This window comes from Triturus cristatus, chromosome 3_1 (genome assembly GCF_964204655.1).
Source record: "Triturus cristatus chromosome 3_1, aTriCri1.1, whole genome shotgun sequence".
In the NCBI taxonomy this organism is placed as follows: Eukaryota; Metazoa; Chordata; class Amphibia; order Caudata; family Salamandridae; genus Triturus; species Triturus cristatus.
In genome coordinates, this window is record NC_140583.1 from 221,148,410 (window position 1) to 221,167,476 (window position 19,067).

A 19,067-nucleotide genomic window follows, 5' to 3' on the forward strand; every position below is an offset into this window, starting at 1 on the left:
TTTGAGTACATTTGTCTATATTTTTTGTAACTTATTAACCCAAACATTATTGTTTAGGAAAATATGATGATATTTTTATTAAAAAATGTATTATAAAGATAAATTTGAAACAATTAGTTGATTGATTATAAATTTGGAGTTGTAATAGTTATTTATTATATTTTATGTTTCAGCACTTTCTTTGAGTTAATTTATAGCTTTGGAGTTGGAATAGTAATTTATTACGTTTTATTATGCACTACTTTCTCTGAGGTTATTTTATTTTTGAGTTGAAATAGTAATTTAATTAGGTTTATTATCGAGCACTTTCCCTGAGTTTTGTTGGATTTGAAGTTGGATTAGCAATTTAATTTGGTTTATCATCCAGCATGTTTCCCTGAGTTTTGTTGGTTTGGGAGTTGGAATAGTAATTTATTATGTTTTATTATCCAGCACTTTCCCTGAGTTTATTTTGCTTTAGAGTTGGAATAGTAATTTAATTAGTTTTATTATCCAGCACTTTCCCTGAGTTTTGTGTGTTTTGGAGTTGGAATAGTAATTTAATTAGTTTATTATTCAGCACTTTCCCTGAGTTTTGTTGGTTTTGGAGTTGGAATAGTAATTTAATTTGCTTTATTATCCAGCACTTTTACTGAGTTTTGTTGGTTTTGGAGTTAGGTGTAGTAAATTTTTATTGTTTATTATTTTTTTTCTTGTTTGTACATTTAAGTAAGAAAGCATGTTGGTTTTTATTGAAAATATTTGTATTGGTTACTCATGTTTTTCTTTATTTTACAGTATATTTGTTCTCATTTGCATTTGTTATACATTGTTTCACAATATTAAAAACATTATCCAGGTATTTTGATGTTATTCAAAATGTATTGCAAAGTATAATATATTTTTAACATACTTCTTCTTGTAGAGTTGGAAAATTAGCAATATTTTTGAATGTACATTTTTCACGTAGAATTGGAAGATTAACAAACATTTTTAACATAAATTGTCATGTAGATTTGTAAAAAAAATGCTTTTTAACATACATTTTAATGTAGAATTGGAATATTAACAATAGTTTTAATATACATATATTTTTAAAATATAATTGAAAAAATTTACTTTTTTAAAGTATAGTCATGTAATAGTAAAGTAAATATATTAATTGTTTATTTATTTTAAATAATTTTACTTTCATTGTTCATTATGACAAAAAGTAAACATATGTATTGATTTTTTAAACAATTTCTAACTACATTTTATATAATTTTATTTTTGATGCAATGATATATTATGTATTTTATATGTTTTTGTATATTTTATTATTTAGTATATTGAATATTAGTTTTATTTAAATAATATTTAATATGGTAAATAATTTACAAATCTATATTTTCACATATATTTTTTCATTATACATTGATATAATGTTTAATATATATATTTTTAAATTGCATATTTTTGGAACATTTGTAAAAATGTTTACAATATATAAAAATATATATTTATTTTTTTGCATTTTAATATTATTTCTCCATTCTTTTCAATGAGGAGTAAGTCTTTTTTTAAATTTTTATTACACGCCATTTTATTTCTTGTTTCCTCACTTTTCTATCTATCTGTTTTGTTTTTAGGTAATTTTAGAAGTCGGAACCTCGCGGTTGGGAGCTGCATTTTATTGTTTAAGGTAAGTTTGTTTCAATAAACTTTTGAGATAGTTTTAGGGTTGGGGTGAGGTAGCAGTAGTGCAATTAGGTTTGTGAGAACCGTGTTTGTTCATTTTTGGTGTAGTTAGGTGCAATGTTCCCTCTAATTATTTTCCTCTGTGTGCGGCAGTATAGGGTCTGTGTGCGCTGCAGTCATGGCTATGTGCGCCACGAACCACACCGCGGGTGTGTGCAGAGCCAAATATCACTACAAACGTTTGCTTAAAACCCTAGCAGCCCAGCTCTGTTAAGAGACATTTTATTCCTCTGTCTGAAGTAACATTTCCTACACATTGATTTACACACTATGATTCAGTGTCTCTGTGTAATGTGTATTCGATGTAAAGTGCTTAACGCCTTACACTGGTATGAGTGGCGCTATTAAACAAAATAAATATGAAAGAGAGAGGGGTTATGGAGACTTGAGGGTCACTGTTAAAGGTTGGTAATGAGAGTATCCGTGGTGGAGGTGGTCATTGGGGCGCCAACAAACATTGTCGCACCAGGCGCCACCAGCACTAAAGCCAGCCCTGTTCAAATGGCACTAATAATTACAGTGAAATTATGAAAACATCCCACATTGCAATTTAAAACCTTGGCAGCTATGTTGCTGCATTTCTTTTCTTAATACGGTTGGGCTGCGGGGGGATTGTGTGCATTTGTTAAGGTTTTCGTGTTAATTGCAGCTCATGATGGGTGCTGCGATTAACATGAAAACTTTACCAAATTCACAGGGACATCTTAAGGATTTTGAGTGCCAGGGCCAAACTTATTTCCGGGGCCTCTGATTAGAACAGCTTTGGATTTATGATTCAATTTCAGCTTTTTCATGTCCTTTTTGGCCAGGTCACCCACACTGCAGAGGCACACTGGTCCAAATTCTAAATGTGCTTCCATGTAATATTCAGGGATAGTGGTATGTGTTTTCAAAATTGTAACATAGCCTGAAGGAAAAGGAGAGGAGAATAGTGAGAAATAGGATTTAGTGGCGGAGAAAGGGGGAGAGAGGAACAAAGTAGAAAAAAAGTCAGGGCACAAAGGCGAGAAATGGGGAAGTGGTAATGGAGAAATTGGTAAGAGAGGGACAGAAAGAGAAAGGCAGCCAGAGGCTTTGGAGAACTGGGAGGGAGAAAGGAGAATGGAAAACCGGTAAGAGAGAGCAAAGAACAGGCAGTGAGAGGGAAAAGGAGACAAGAATGGGATGGGGAGAAGGGGAAAGTGGGTAAACGTGGATCGGGACTGATATGAGGAAGAAGAAAAAGAAGAGAAGGAGACAGCGAGAGCAGCTGGGGAGTGGAAGAAAAAAGGACAAAAGATATGTCAGAGAAGACAGCGAGTGTGGTATGGCAATGCTTCAAAAGTAGCGTCTCTGCATATCGACATTGGGGGGTTCTATAAGGAGCCTTTTTTGCCATCTTGTCATTTCTAAACACTTGCTCTATGTAACCGTGCTCACCTGAACGAACTAAGAAGGGTGGAAGGCTGGTTAGGCCTTGCCGAGATTTTTAATCTTGCCAAGATGCAGGTCTGAGCAGATGGTAGCTGCAAGTGTGTTAATGACAGATCCATTTGTCGGGAGTCTTCTCTTCACTAACACTTGCTTCCCTTCTCTTTTTGAAACTCAGGGGCAGCAACATTGTCGCGGTGTCACCAGGGCTTAAAGTGGAAGCTTTTTCAGTATTATATGAAAGCCATAGTTGCTGCTTATTTATCTCATGCAACTGACAAAGCCAATAGTCCGACTTCTTGCTTTATGAAGCACTATATAAATGCAGGTAACATCCGATACAATCACTATGTCAAGTGCGCCATCATTAGCTCCTATACAGCATCACTACATTAAATACACCATCATTAGATCCAGTGCACCATTGGTTGCTCCAGTCAATCTTCACTATCTTAAGTGCACCATTATTAGTCGGAATGCACCATTATTAGCTCCAGTGCACCATCAAAAGCTCCAGTACCTTATCCCTGCGTTAAGTGCACCTTCATTACTTTCAGTGTACCCTCAGCCATGATGTCACTTGTTGTCAGTGGTCAAAGTGGGGGGAAAAAGTAGGGGAAATGTGGGCGGAGAATCAGAGGGCGGGAATAACCCGTGGATTGGGTCAGTGGGCGGAGTCAGAGGTGTGGCAGAAAGAGCAAAATATCCTAATTTTTGATATTTGTTTCCCATTTCACTTACCGGTTACAGCTTATTACGTTATTTAATTTAACCAATAGATGCACATGTTTATTTAAGGTTTAATATGAGTTATTGACATTAAAATACATTCACAGAGTGGGTTACGTTTCCAATCACGGAATGTCCCAAATATCCTTTTCAAAGTGGAATTGCAAGCCACTTGTCTCCCAGCCATGGAGTTTTTGTCATCAGCACTTCTCCTCCCTTTTTCCACAAGAGCAGTTCAAACATGAATGGCAAATATCACAGTTTGCAAATGTTTTCCACATAGTTATGGCTCTGCCATATTTGCCACATAATACATCATCTGCTGCATAATCTGACGATTTTAACTAATAAATTGTTTATAGCCCAAACTGATCAAAAGTTACTTTAAAATGTGACTTGTGCTGCTGTGAAGTGGAGGGCACTTTGCAAAGGTTGACTGGTCACCTTTCTCACTGCGGCAGCTGTATGTTCCACTGGTACTAATAAGGAAAAATCTTTGCAGAGACTTTTAGCATTTGTAAAAATGTCAAAATAATAAAAGTATCAGAAAATTTAAAGCGCCACTAATACCAGTGTAGGGTGTCAGAGCACTTTACATCACACATATTACACAGAGACAATCAATCATAAGTGTGTAAATAACTGCATAGGAAATGTTACATAAGACAAAGGACTATAAGGCGTAGGAGTCACCTGACAATCATACTTGTGGGCAGTATAGTTTAATAGTGATAGTCTGGAGAAACAAAAACTCAGAATTTAAAACGTAATAACATGGTTGGAGGTTCTCTTTAATAATCCGAATTGATTTCTACACAAATTAACCCTTTTTTGCAACTTTAGGATAATCAAAGACTGGGAAAAAACCATAACGCTCTAATTTATACCTTGCAGTTTGCATGCAGCTCTAACATGACAGTTAATAGCTAACTGTTCTATGTTAGGATTTTAACTTATTAACTGCAAGTAACAATAGGGTCTCTCTGACAAAAGCAGTAACCCCACGGACCTTTTTACATTATGTGCACTTTTTGATCTGCATGGTACATGTTCTTTGCAGCAGGCACATTAACCCTCTGCTCTTCCTTTCCATGGGTCAAAACGTCCACTAGACAAAACGCCAACTCTCGCTACTAAGAACATTAATCACCTGAGTTATCATTACATTTTTATTGTTGCCGAAAATTGTTGGAGGCCAAGAAGGAGACAGCAAGTGCTTTGAAAACCATATTATACTTGCAAACATGACGCCCCCACCTGAAGTCAGCGCCAGCCGTGGTCTGTGCAGGTAACTGCGGTGGGGCCAGGTAAGACAGGATTTCGAGGGACGATGCCAAGGGAAAATGAATTATTTATTTAATTTTCAACTCGGCATCGTCCCTCGCAATCCCCCTTTACCTGGCCCCTCTGCCCCACCGCCGTTACCTGCACGGACCTCGGCTGGTCAGCGCCTGGTGCGGTTGCACTGCCCTAGAGCCACCCTGCTCAAGGGTCCTGTGACCTCAGTGACAGAGTCACAGTCACTCTATGGTGTGTTGCTTCATAGGCCTGCCTGCAAGACTGGAGGTGAACTTCAGAATAAATTGTGGCGGACAGACCTTCAAGGTTAACCCACACTTGCCGCTGCTAGGGTCCACCTGCTGGTGCAATGACACCAGGGATTTTAAGATCTTGCGGGGCCTTCTAAGGTCTAGCATAGGAATGTGCTCCCTCAGTGGGAGTGATCTGGTGGACTGGTCAGGAAGGCCGAACCTCGTTCCCCAGTTTCAAATTCAGCAGCTCTGACCATAGTGCCACATCCTCTCCCCCACTAAACACCATACTGCTCCACTGAGATAAACTTGCACTGCAATGACCAGCTATAAACACCTGGATGTGACTCAATTCAAATTACTCACTAGACAAGAGCAATATGCTGCCTAAAAAACAATTAACATCCTAAAAAAAGCAAACACTCATAAGGAATGCAAGATTAATTAAAGCATGTGAAATGTAAGCAGGAACAACACGGTTACCTTTTTCTTTTTACACTCATTATTCAGAAATTAGTGAGTGCGTTTGCCTGAAAAGTTAAGGCCAGACCACAAGGCCCAGAAGGGACCCGTTTTAATGCCTATTGCTTATATCCTTACAAAACATAAGTAGTATGGTTTAAAAAGACCACATTCGTGAACACAGCCGCTGTACACATTTTGTTTTCCAATTCACCCATCAAGCAGGTATTTCAGTACCTCCAGGAATAGTGCACTTTCCCACCCAGGGAAAACAATGTTCTTCAAAGAGCGACGAGAAAACAAAAGTAGCGCTTCACTGGCAAACACTGTAAAGTGGCGCTAATGTGTTTAGGTGTGAAGAAATCCATCTGGCCCTCTGTTTTGCTTTAGTTACTTAGTTTTTCATATTTTTCATGTTTTATTTCTCTCCACCCCGAGACTGCACTTGGCAAATGGCAGAAGAGTTTCCAGCAAAACTGTTTCTTTTTTGGATCCATTTCACAGGGGAGCAAATAAACGAAAGGAGGAAAGAGAAGGTAATACCTGTTTCTTGAAGTCTCGGTTTTCACTAAATGAGGAGGAGCGAGACAGAAAGAGAGGAAAGAGGGGGAACAAAGGGGGGGGAGGAGGGGCAGCTGCCGCTGCCAGAGGCAGGAGAACTGAACATGGTCCTTGTCTTCTCTGGGCACGAAGGAAAAGACAGAGTTCTTTTCCTTCTCTGCCCGTCCCCCCGTCCCCAAAAGCCGAGCCTTAACAATCGGCCTTGGCGATTTCTGCCGTCCGGGAGGCATGTTTAAAATAAGAAAGTAGGGGAACGGACTTCATGAAACTGTAGAAGTAGGGGCACGCCGTGCGCTTCCGATTCCGCCCACTTCGACCACTGTTTCTGTCATTGCATCCAGCTATATGATACAACAAGTTGTTGTATCATATAGCTGGATGCAATGACAGAAACAGGAAAATACAAGTAGGGTGGCACACTATGCCAAACACAGAAAAGTAAGTGGAAATCCCCCCACAGCTGCGCTCTATTAAGAGAAATTCAGCAAGTCTACCAACACGACGTGTGCTTTTCACGCCGTGTTTGTAGAGTTGCTGCATTTCGTTTCGTAACAGAGCTGGGCTGTGGGGTGATTTTGGGCCTTTGTTAAAGATTTCAGGTTAATCACAGCACCCGTCTGGAGCTGCAATTAACCCCTGAAAACTTTAACAAAGTCACACAATCACCCTGCAGCCCAGCTCTGGTTAAGAAGAGAAATTCAGCAAGTCTACAAACACGACTTGTGCTTTTCACACCGTGTTTGTAGACTTGCTGAATTTCTTTTCATAATAGAGCGCAGCTGCAGGGTGATGGGAAGATTGTGTGCTTTTGTTAAAGTATTCATGTTAATTGCAGCTCGTGACGGAGCTGCAATTAACATAAATACTTAAACAAAAGCACACAGTATGCACCGCAGCCACATGGAAGAAACACCCGGTTTTCGTGCCGCTCTCTTTTTAAAGCAGCGGCATGAATGTTCTTCTTTGATGTGCTGTGTGTGTGCGCGCTCCACACACAGCACTGCGCGCTTCTTTTAACGGAGGTGTGCACGCGCCCAGGCGAGCACGTTATTGGGAACAGTGGTTAGGTGTTGTTTTGGTGGTTTAGTGTTTTATGTGTTTGCCGTACTGTAGGAATAGAGTAGAGTGTTATGTAGTGTTAGTTATGTGTTGTTTAATTGTGTTAGTTTGTGTTTATTGTTAATGTTAATGTTTGCGGGCTTGTACGTGTTGTTTTTTTTTTTAACAGATTTTCTTGATCCTGAATGGATGGTGATCTCGATCCTTTTTTCAAATAAGGAAAATGTATTTTGTTTATTGACAAGAATTTTTACACTTCCTTTTATTTTTCGGGTTTGTTGGAGCATTTTTTTTAGAGCTATTTTTGGGGGTTTTGAGGGTTTCGTTATTGAGAGGATTGCGTCGTTGGATCATTTTTTCTACAGTTGTATTTTTGCATTTTTTTGGGGGGGTTCCCTTTTCGAATGGATTTGTTTTTCGATATATCTTCTATTGATTTATTGGATTTCCCGGATCGTCTACTGCTACATCCCTGTAAGTTATTTTTAATTATTATGGGAGGGAAATGTTTTTTGTTACATTGATCTATTTGTATATTTTTAAATTTAATAATTATAATATGTCACATATAGGTGCTGATTCCGATCCGTTAAAAAATAATTTGCGTACGACCCGTATCCGTATTTATTTACGTACGAGTCGTACAAGTACCGTACAAACTGCCAAGTACGATTCGTCCATGAAAAATAACTACGAATAGCGTCGGGAAAAGTCTACGAGAGTGCGTCGGAAAGTTTTCACGTCCGAATATCGTCGGGAAAAGTGTACGAGAGTGAGCCGGACATTTTTACGTGCAAATCGTAAAACACAAGTCTGAGCGCGCACGTACGATCCCGACCGTCCGTCCGAATACACAATCGCACGTAAAATGGCCCGTACGGAGCCAACGCAGTAGCACACATGTACACGGGTAAACTTATGCCCGTGTACGAACCGTACAGCCCCCACACCCCCAAATATGTGAGCACCGTACACCACCCTGTCCGCACTGTACCCCAGCCCCGCAACTGTACGCGCCGTACCCCCCCATGTACGCGACGTACCCCCCATGTACGAGCCTTACCCCCCTGTCCGCACTGTACCCCAGCCCCGCACCTGTACGCGCTGTACCCCCCCATGTACGCGCCTTCCCCCTGTACACACATCACCCCCGCATGTACGTGCCGTACCTCCGCATGTACGCGCAGTACCCCAGGGCCGCACGTGTACGCACCGTACCCCCACCGCATGTACGCACCTTACCCCCCCAATGTACGCGCCGTACCTCCGCATGTACGCGCCGTAGCCCAGGGCCGCACGTATACGCACCGTACCCCCACCGCATGTACGCGCCTTACCCCCCCATGTACGCGCCGTACCGCCGCATGTACACGCCATACCCCAGGGCCGCACCTGAACGCACCATACCCCCACCGCATGTACGTGTCGATAAGGTGAATGCTGTTGCGCCCATCCGAAGGACCAGGCATGAATGCCAAGCCAGGTGGTACGATCTGCGCAGGGCGGTCAAGAGGAGAATGAACGAAGAGTATGCCCAGAGTAACATCACTGGAGGTGGGCCGCCCTGCAGACCCGTACACTACCATCCCTGGGAGGAGAAGGTGATGGTCCTGCTATCGCCGGTGGGAATACACGGAGTCGAAGGAGTCGCAGACTTACGTAACATGGGGGCAATGGGGTCCACACCACATATACACCAAATGCACGCAACTTCCCCCAAGCACTCACCGCACACAACCACTCTCAAAAACCACGCTCATGCCACTAACGTCTCCATGCACCCTTCACAAATCAAGGCAAGGCCATGTCCAAGGCTACAACAACCACAAACACAAGACACAACACATTGTGAAAATGAGACGCAGACACCAGTGCCCTCAGCCCATATGGCATAGGTACATACCCATGCACAATGCACAGGGACTGGCAAAGTACTGACAAGGTAGCTGACACTTGGCCCTGCTGTATGCAGCACAAGGCCCTCCTGAAATCGCTGTATACTCAAACACCAACTCCACTAGCACAGGTATCTAGCACAGGAACTCACACTCACTGTCATGCCAGCATGCACCATGAGGGGACAGACACATCACCTGGGAGACCCAATGACAACTCACACTACACACAACAGCACGCCCGGTCACAACCCCCCCCCCCCTAACACAAGCACACAACCCCGGGGCAGGCAACGGATTTACACAGTCCCACAATGGACATGTGACACAACAAGACCAATCCAGAGCCAAATAAGCATCAGAGCCAACAATCTACAGGTCAAACACTCAGGAGAACATCCCAATCTGTCCCCCGCAACATACCCATTCCCAAGTGAACATTGAGAGGAATGCTAGGCACATCCAACTACCTGGAGGAACTGTGTCAACTTGAATATGTATGAAACATAGATGTCGCATGAAACACCATTAACATTGTCTCTCTCTCACACACAGGGCAATGTCGACGATCTCCCCCCAACACTGGGGGGGAAGAATCACAGTCCCAGGCTCCGCGTGAAGATGATCCCACCGGCAGCAACGACTCTCCCCACTGCGTGGATGACCCCGAACAACCTGGACCCTCTGGTGCCCAAGCCCCTGCAGCACCTGCGTCAGGTACATCTGTGCCAACCACCACCCCCATTCCTGCCACATCCCAGGACACACCCAGGAGCCCTGCTCGCACTGAACAACAGAGCCAGTCTGACCAGGAGGGACAAGGTTCTCCGGGCACCCAGGAGGAGGCAGGCAACCCTGCAAATGCCATCCCTCAGGGGTCCCGTAGACCCGATGTGCCCACAAGGGCAGGCCAGGCTCAAGTGGGCAGGGGTGGTGGAAGTGGAGGCAAGCGGAGGCGCGAACCTGACCAGCCAGCTCAGGACACCGGTATGTCACACATACGCAACATCCTGGACTCATACCGGCGTGACACCAGAGGCATCAACCAGGTCGTGTCCAGACTCTCCGAGATGCAGGGGACCCTCGATGAGATTAAGAACCTGCAGGTCGAGCATCATGCCAGTCATCAACAACACCAAGGACGGATGGAGGCAAGACTGGCTGAGCTCCTGGCGGTGCACAGAGACGTGAGCCAATCACTCCGTCAGATCGCCCAAAGCATCGGCAACCCTCCCTGTGCCACCAGGCATAGACCAGCACCAGACAAAGGGAGGGAGGAGGAGGAGGAGGATTCGTCTGATGGAGCGTCCCCAGCATCATCAAGGCCTGCATCTGAGGGTCCCCGGAGGAAGGTGGGTCGTCCACGAAAAAGACCGTGAGAGTCAGCGGACCATCCACATCTCCCAGGTCACCTGGCCTGGCACCTGGCCCTCTGGCGCAACAGCAGCACCTCATCCAATGACATTCTCTGCCACATGGACTTGCTGGTCACAGTCTGACCAATGATGACCAACACTGTGCCCTGGACTCTGATGACTTCCAATGCCAAGGATACCATCTCCCCCTGTGAACTTTGGATTCTATTCCCCCGGTAGAGCACCTAATTGCATCTACCAAACCACTTACCCCACCGCAAATAAATATGTCACTTTGGACATGAGACGTTCCTGTCATTTTGCATTATTCAACGACATATGTGTGTGGAAATGTCAAACTATGCCTGAGTGTTGAACTAACTCCAGCCATCCATACGCTGGGATCAGAGTCTGGTACAGGACACACATGGGTCACAAGGTATCATTCAATGTAGGCATGGAGCACAACACTCACCTGTGATGGCCTCTTGCTGCTGAGGGGGTGCTTGCTAAACTGTGCGGAGAGACCTATTTGAGAGATTATCATCAAGGCGTAGAGGTCATGGCTCATGTGGAGGTTCCCGGGGAGGGAGTACCAGGTATGTGTGGCCAGGTGGGAGAACAATGTCCTGTATGCTGGAGTACGGTGGATGTGAAGAACGGTGGCCAGGGCAAGGTTGGATGCACGGAGATGGCCCAACGGGATCTAGGATGACAGACGTACAAGGTTGGTTGGGGTCGGGGTTGTGGACTGCCTCCTGAGTGTGGGTGGGGAGTGTGGAGGTCATCCTGCAGCAGACAGTGATCCATTGCAGCTATCTATGGTGGACGGTGAGGTGGCTGGGGCGCAGGGTGTTGAACCTGAGGTGTGCAGATGCACCCTGGAAGTGGACCAGTTTCCTGGGAGTTTGGATGTACTTGTCCGTAGAGGGCAGGGCAGTATTTGACACGGATGTTGTCATGGACCTGGGGGATGGTCTGTCTTTTCTTGGAGTGGATCTATCTGTGGATCATGTGCATAATGCAGAGGGCGTTGCAGCATGAGGTACAGATGGTGTGGACTAGCATGGCATATGTGAGCGAGCCAAACATGATGCACACCATCTTGTGTGTGTGGCCACTGGGTGCTTGTGCAGGGCTCTTGCGGGTGGGACACAGGCACTTGACCCAGCTGGAAGGGGACAATCCTCAGATGATCACCTCAGTCCTGTACAAGTCCGCCTCAGGTGGCTCGTGTTCAGCCATTCATCAATTGTTCTCATGCATACTTTAATGATGGAATTGCCAATGTCTGTGTCTTTGTTGAGGGTGAGGAGCACCTGGCTGTCAATGGCATACGAGCTGATGATGAGGAGCTGTACGCATGTGATGGTGGAGAGGGGGGTCCTGGACACTCTGTAGATTGACATGCTGAGAGATGATACCTGTGCCATGTCCCAGACGATGACACCATACTACATGCTGAAGCCTTGAGTCCCACTCCCATGCCCTTGCTGGGCTACAGAGCCTGTGGGGAGTATTAGGGACGTGACCTGGTTGGTGTGACAGGGCCTGGAAGGCGGGGCAGCGCAGTGTAGGCAGTTGGAGTTGCACACTCAGCATGCAAACGTGTCGTGTGTGTGCCCAGGGTATGTCTGACAGCAGGCGTTAGATGTGCGGATGGACATAGCTCGGAGTGTGGCTGATACATCAGACTGTAGTGTGATGTGGGTTATGCAAGGACAGGATGGTGGTGCAATATGCACCTTGCATGTGCTTATGGTCCAGCCTTTGGCACCGCGTGGCGGCAACAGTGGCATAGACAAGCTGAGGACAGCCAAATGAATGGGTGGAGGGAGGAAGTGAGGAGCATCTTGGAGGCCTGTGTGTTGCCAAATCTGGATACTCTGTGGGCCCTTGCTGCAGGGGCCGCAGCAGCAGGCGGCATCTCCTTGCAAAATGACAGAATTAGCACACATAGACTAGGATGTCAGAAGGACAACTGCAAAAGGCGCGTGTGTAAAGTAAGGAGTGTCCAGTGTCACATGGCACACCCAGAGACAATGCATGCACAATCACCAAAGAAGCATGACACCGGATCAGGAAACTGAAGGCCGACCTGCGCACAGGAGACACACCCTCAGCAGCTGTTGATGGCCCATTGTGTGGACCAACATGCCAAAAAACATACACAACCATGTACTTCATGCCCAATAGGGAGCCTAATCCATGAGCAACTGCATGCATGTTGCTAAACTACACATGGACTCCTATGCATAATCTTCCACAACTATGCCAGATATGCCGCATGCAAAGTGGCAAGAGACCTGCATTGACAGAGATGAGGCACCTTGGAGTGTGATGAACACCTTTATTACTCAGGCTCACACTAAGGGAAATGCATCAATTGGAACAGACTCACAGGTCATTTGGCTGACCATGTGTGACCTACACTGGACACCCCCTTCAACACACAGATGTGTAAATCCTACTGAGCTGGCACACAAGTGAAGGGGTTGAGCCTAACACCCCTTGCTGCACACGGAGAGTCTACAATTCCCCATATGGGGATGTCCCACACTATGTCCACCATTAGCATCCCGTATGTTCCTGAGGGACGTTATACACACATTGATGCCTTCATCAGAATCCACAAACCATTACAGATGACTGTCAGGAAGGGTGACTATCAATTCATGGGAGCCACGCAACACGTCATGTGGCCCATGGTGAGTCGACATGTATGCATGGTAACACAACATGCACAGGAGCAGTCCCCACATATCACAAACACGTACCACCCACAAAATGCCTTGCTGCACTCCTTACCCCAAATGACTTTTCACCATGTCTGTGCATGTAACTCTGATCCCGCACACGTTGCAATACTCATGAGGAATAGCAGGAGGGCAATGATGACATGAGCAGACGACAGACGCAAGAACCTGGGGAGGACAGACACACAACAAGTCAGCGAAGAGCTAGTAATCCTCAGACATGTTCATGTACTCTACAGGAATGATGTTGTCACCATGCCCTTAATAAATTTACTGTCCGTGCCGTATCACTCGGACCTACGGTACCCCCAACTATAGTGATAGGCACGTACTCACGCGTGTACGGCCCGTACATGCGTGAGTACGTGCCGTATCACTAGGCCCTACGGTACCCCCAACTATAGTGATAGGCACGTACTCACGCATGTACGGCCCGTACACGTGTGAGTACGTGCCTATCACTATAGTTGGGGGTATGGTAGGGCCTAGTGATACGGCACATACTCACGTGTGTACGGCCCGTACACGCGTGAGTACGTGCCGTATCACTAGGCCCTACGGTACCCCCAACTATAGTAATAGGCACGTACTCACGCGTGTACGGCCGTACACGCGTGAGTACGTGCCGTATCACTAGGCCCTACGGCACCCCCAACTATTGTGATAGGCACGTACTCACGTGTGTACGGGCCGTACACACGTGAGTACATGCCTATCACTATAGTTGGGGGTACCGTAGGGCCTAGTGATACGGCACGTACTCACGCGTGTACGGGCCGTACACACGTGAGTATGTGCCGTATCACTAGGCCCTATGGTACCCCCAACTGTAGTGATAGGCACGTACTCACGCGTGTACAGCCCGTACATGCGTGAGTACGTGCCGTATCACTCGGACCTATGGTACCCGCAACTATAGTGATAGGCACGTACTCACGCGTGTACGGCCCGTACACGTGTGAGTACTGCCCTTATCACTGTAGTGATGGTGCCCTAGGGGTACGTGTGAAACGCGCCGTACCTGTGTGGGGATTTAAGAATTACGATGGGGACACATGAGGGACAAGTATTAGGGCCTAAATGCATGCTGGTTGTCATGGATACCGAGTTTCAAGTTCAAAATTTTACATCATGTGGTCTGGAAAAAGCAGTTGGCCACATTATACATTGTTGCAAAGTGGTTGTTGACTTGACATGATGCTGCAAAATCGAAAGATGCAAAGGCTGTCACTGGTGTATGTTTAAAGGGATTGGAGGAAACGTAGGATGCAAATGAGTCTGACCAATCACTCTGTACTCCTTGTGTTGCTTGGGATGCACAGTGTGTGCCATGATCAAGGATTTTTCGCACCCCTCATGCCACCTGTGTACTTACTGTGCCATGTAGTGCATTGGTGCGTCCCCAGTGGAAAAAGTTCCTATGACTAAGGTGCTATTACTTGGCAGCATACTATGCCCTGTTCAACAAATCTAAGATGTTCAAATGTGTGTCTCTGTGACATGGTGCAAGTGGAGTGATGTTGTCCCACTTTGTCATCCCCCTACCACAAGGGGAAGATCTGGAAGAATGCCGTCAAGGCCGTGCAATCGGCGGAGGGTCGCAGTCGGCGCCTGCCACAAGTGAGGAAGAGATGGCAGGACATCCGGTGCTGGACCCGGAGGATCGACCGGGTCATGCTGAAGGACTCACCTCCTCGCAAGCCGGCGCCTGACCCACCAGATGCGGCGTGTCTTGGCGGTGGTCTTCCCTGACCTGGATAGGCAGATACAGGAGTTACAGCAGCAGGAAGGGGGTAGGTACATGTGTGTTTGTTGTGTATCGCCAGCTTTTGGAGCTGCTCATTCGCCTGGATACACTGCCAGGCTATATATGTGCAGTGCATATCCTGTACCCCAAAGTCAACCTGTGCTGTTCCTCCTCTCTTCCCCTCCTTGACATGTGTTACCTGGTCTGTGTGTTATCACTATTGCACATGGTCATCTAGGCTGCCAGTTTTTCAAGGTGCGCACTGCTTTCAGCATCATGTGTGGGGGTGGTCTGCCTGTGCCCTGTCCTGTTCAGTCATTTGGGGATGCATAATTGTTGGCACTGATGCTGAGTCCCAACATAAGAGTGTGAGGGTTCAAATGAACAGACTTGCTGCATGCATTACCAATGTTGTGGCCTCAGACATGATGTGCATGAGTGGGATATATGCATAGTGCCAGAACGGTTGCTCCTGTAACAGTCAGCTCATTCCAGGACCATGGAGCAGTGTGCACACTACAGTCCCCTGACACAGCCTGCCCTCCTACTCATGTGTGTCATCCAACACTGTGCACATTCACTGTGGGTTCATCATGGCTCTGCCTCTGTGGCATTGTTCCCTGGCCTAGGTAGTAGTTTTCACATGTGTGATACATTTGCCCACTGGACAGGGATACACCAGTTTGCTTGTGCATACTCACACTGGGCAGTGCCTGTGTGGCTATTCACAACAATCTGTTGATGTTTGTTTGTGACCAATATGTTTTGGCAGCCCTACAAGGTGATGTCGTGTTAATGAAGCTAGTTTTCAAGCACAGTTATTGTAACCCTGAATAAGAGGTTTCACTCCTTGATCGGTATCAGGCACATTGACTCAGGTATGGGTGGGTGTGTGCGGGAGGGGCGTATATGTTCAACCCTGATGTTTCATTGCCAGTTCTGACTTGTGTGTGATGATTCGCAGTACAGAAAGTCATCGTGCAGTGCTTAATGTTGGTGCTTCATTGCCTGTGTCAGTTTTTGACAATCATGTATCCTGCTTGTACATTTTTGGCACCTGTGTGTTGTTCAGATGCTACACAGTTGTGACTTTGTGTGCTGACATCTGTGGGTACATTATGGCTTGCCATGAGGGGGAACCCACAGTACAGCTAGGCTTTTTTGCTAAACAATTGCAGGCCCATTAGCTTATGCATTGTCCTGGGTGTGGACATGTGTGCCACTCCAGATGACAGTCATTAGGTCATATGTGTAGCCAACTGTGTAATCAGGTGACGGATAGCCATGTGTCCATTGGAACTCACTACACCTGTCAACATGTCTCAATGTTTCATATGCTTGACCTTGTTGTTTGGTTGTGAAGGACAATGATGTGCCTGCATGACAGATGTCTCCCAAGGAAGTGCACAAGACACCACCATTACACTTTCCAGGGACAAGCTGGCACATTTTAAAGTAAGGCACAGTTTGAACAAAACTTGTTTGGAGTTCATACATATACATGTTCCCACAGTGTGCTAGCATTTGGGTTAGTCCTTGGTTGTTGCTGATACCAACTTACGAGTGTCAAGTCATCCAGACCACCCTGGTGCCATGTATATGTACTTACTGATACACCATTTCTGCCTAACAGTGGCTGATTTGAATGAGTCTGGCAGCTCAGACAATGACTGTGTACATGTAGTTTGGTGTGCACCTCCTTGTGTGACTTTTGCTATACAGACACATGTGTGTTGTGTTCACAGAGTGCCACATTCACACATGCTAGACATGTCCATTTTGTGAAGGGGTGTGATTCTCCAGGAGTCACAATGTATTTCTTTGGGGTGTCAAAAGTACTCACAGGTCTCTGAGTGTGGGGACACCTTCTGCATTGGCATGTGGTATTTGGCCTTGGTTGCGACAATACTGTTTGTTTCACAGTGAACAAGAGGTGGCATGCCTTCATAGTCTTGCTGTGCTCAACTGATCCCAGACACTAGCTTCTCATGATCTTGTGATTTCAAGTTATTAGCTGTTGTGTCCTAATTTCCATAGTTTCCAAGTGGCATGGTGGGTCAACCAACTGGGGAGTGCAGGGCTTACATATGTGGGGAGTATTCTAGATGTTACTCATGATGCCTTTCCTGATATGCACTGTTGCCTATTTTGTTTGGACTCATGTGTCAGATGTATACAGGTGACAGATTTTTTCCTGTCTCTTCACCTTGCCCACAGCATCATCGGAGGACACCGAGGGAGACACCGGCACGGACGTGGAGGAGGGATCGAGCAGTGGTGCCACCACTGCTTAGGAGTCGGTGGAATCTAGTGGCACGGAGGGCGAGGGGAGTGAGGCGGAGGACCTGCCCAGTACCAACACTGGCTACGAGGCAGACAGGTCTGAGGCTGAGCTCCCAGAGGGGGCAGAGGCTGCTCCAACAACTGAAAGCAGCAGTACATCTCTCGCCGCCCCCTCCAATCCCATCACCGCCCTCCCACTTGCTCGGGTCCTTTCTGTCTGTGCTAGGCCACACCGTGTCTCCTTCGTGCCAGGCACCGCACCCCCTGCCCCTGTCCCCCCTGCTGCCCTCACTGCCGAGTCTGTGGACATTCAGCGGCAGTTGCAAGTTGGGCAGACATCGATCTTGACTGTCCTCCATGGCCACACCAGACTGCTCACCCAGATGGTGTCGTACATGGAGGGCATGTCATCAGCGATGTCTGAACAACGGATGTTGCTGAGGTCCCTGGACTCGTCACTGACGGCAGTAGCGAGTCACCTGCAGCGCTGCCTGCCCCCCTACCCCTGCCCCATCCACAAGTCCCACACCCATGCCTGTCCCAAGCATACCAAGACATCCACACACACGCACCCCACCAGACAGAAGCAGCACACCACCACGTAAGGGCAAGCGCACACCTCCTGACACGCACACTCAGGGGGTAGCAGGCACACCCACTGGGTCTGGGGCACACAGGCAGGCACGCAGCCACAGTCCTCGTCCACATGACTCACTCCCCAGTCCCTCCGATGTCACTCCCTTTGGCTCCCCTGCCCCAGATTCGGAGAAGGAGGCCTACTTTGCTGGGCTGGGCCTCAGCCCCACTAGTTCAACTGGACGCAAACGGTCAAGGCACTCCACGGGTAGGGGAGTTAAGTCCCGCAGCCCGTCCACCACCTCCCCCAGTAGCGCTGCAACCCATCCCTCTGACCCCCCCCCTCCTTGGGGCCTGTTGTTTCTCCGGGTGCAGGGGAGACGCTTGAAGAACTGGCAGAAGTGTGCAGCGCCGAGCTCGCCTCCACCTTTGGCGCTGCCCCACCCACTGTGGTGGAGTCGTCCGTCCCTGCACCCACCACACCTACCCTTCCCCCTCCTGTCCCTGCGGTGCCTGGTCCTTCCCCACACGATGCCCCCCCCCCGTCGACGACACAGTCTTGTGATGTGCAGGCAAGCTAGGGGAGACGCATGGCCATGTGTACCCCCCCAAGGACTGATGATATGGACTGGCCATTGGCCTTTGTGAATAGTCTCGTTTACACATTATTATTTTCATGCTGAATAAAGCATTTTCTTTTTCGTTTGAAAAGTCTTGCATTTCAGGTATTGATGTTGATGCTGATGCTACAGGAGTTGGGGTTGTGGGCATGTGTTATGTTTCAGGGAAATGTTGTAGTCTGCTGCTCATGGGGTGGAACCTGGTATCTGCGTGCCATCACAAGGTCTCTGCAAAGATTCTTTGTCGTGTATGCTCTTTGTGTTTGGAGACATTGTCCCAAGGAGTGTTCCTTTCTCTGTGGCACCTGACATCTCCCCTGCAGAGAGTTGCACAATAGTTGTGTTGCCCTGTGTCTACATTTC

General features: G+C 46.9%; 1 protein-coding gene across 1 annotated transcript in view; it reads left to right on the plus strand.

Annotated features, from left to right (window-relative positions):
• Positions 1-1,602: 1,602 nt before the first annotated feature.
• ACSBG1 (acyl-CoA synthetase bubblegum family member 1) overlaps positions 1,603-19,067 on the plus strand; it is a 687,864-nt gene continuing 670,399 nt past the window's right edge. The window contains exon 1 of the mRNA XM_085643721.1: positions 1,603-1,663. The gene's annotated coding sequence lies outside the window, so the exon portion shown is untranslated. The remainder of the gene's footprint in view (positions 1,664-19,067) is intronic.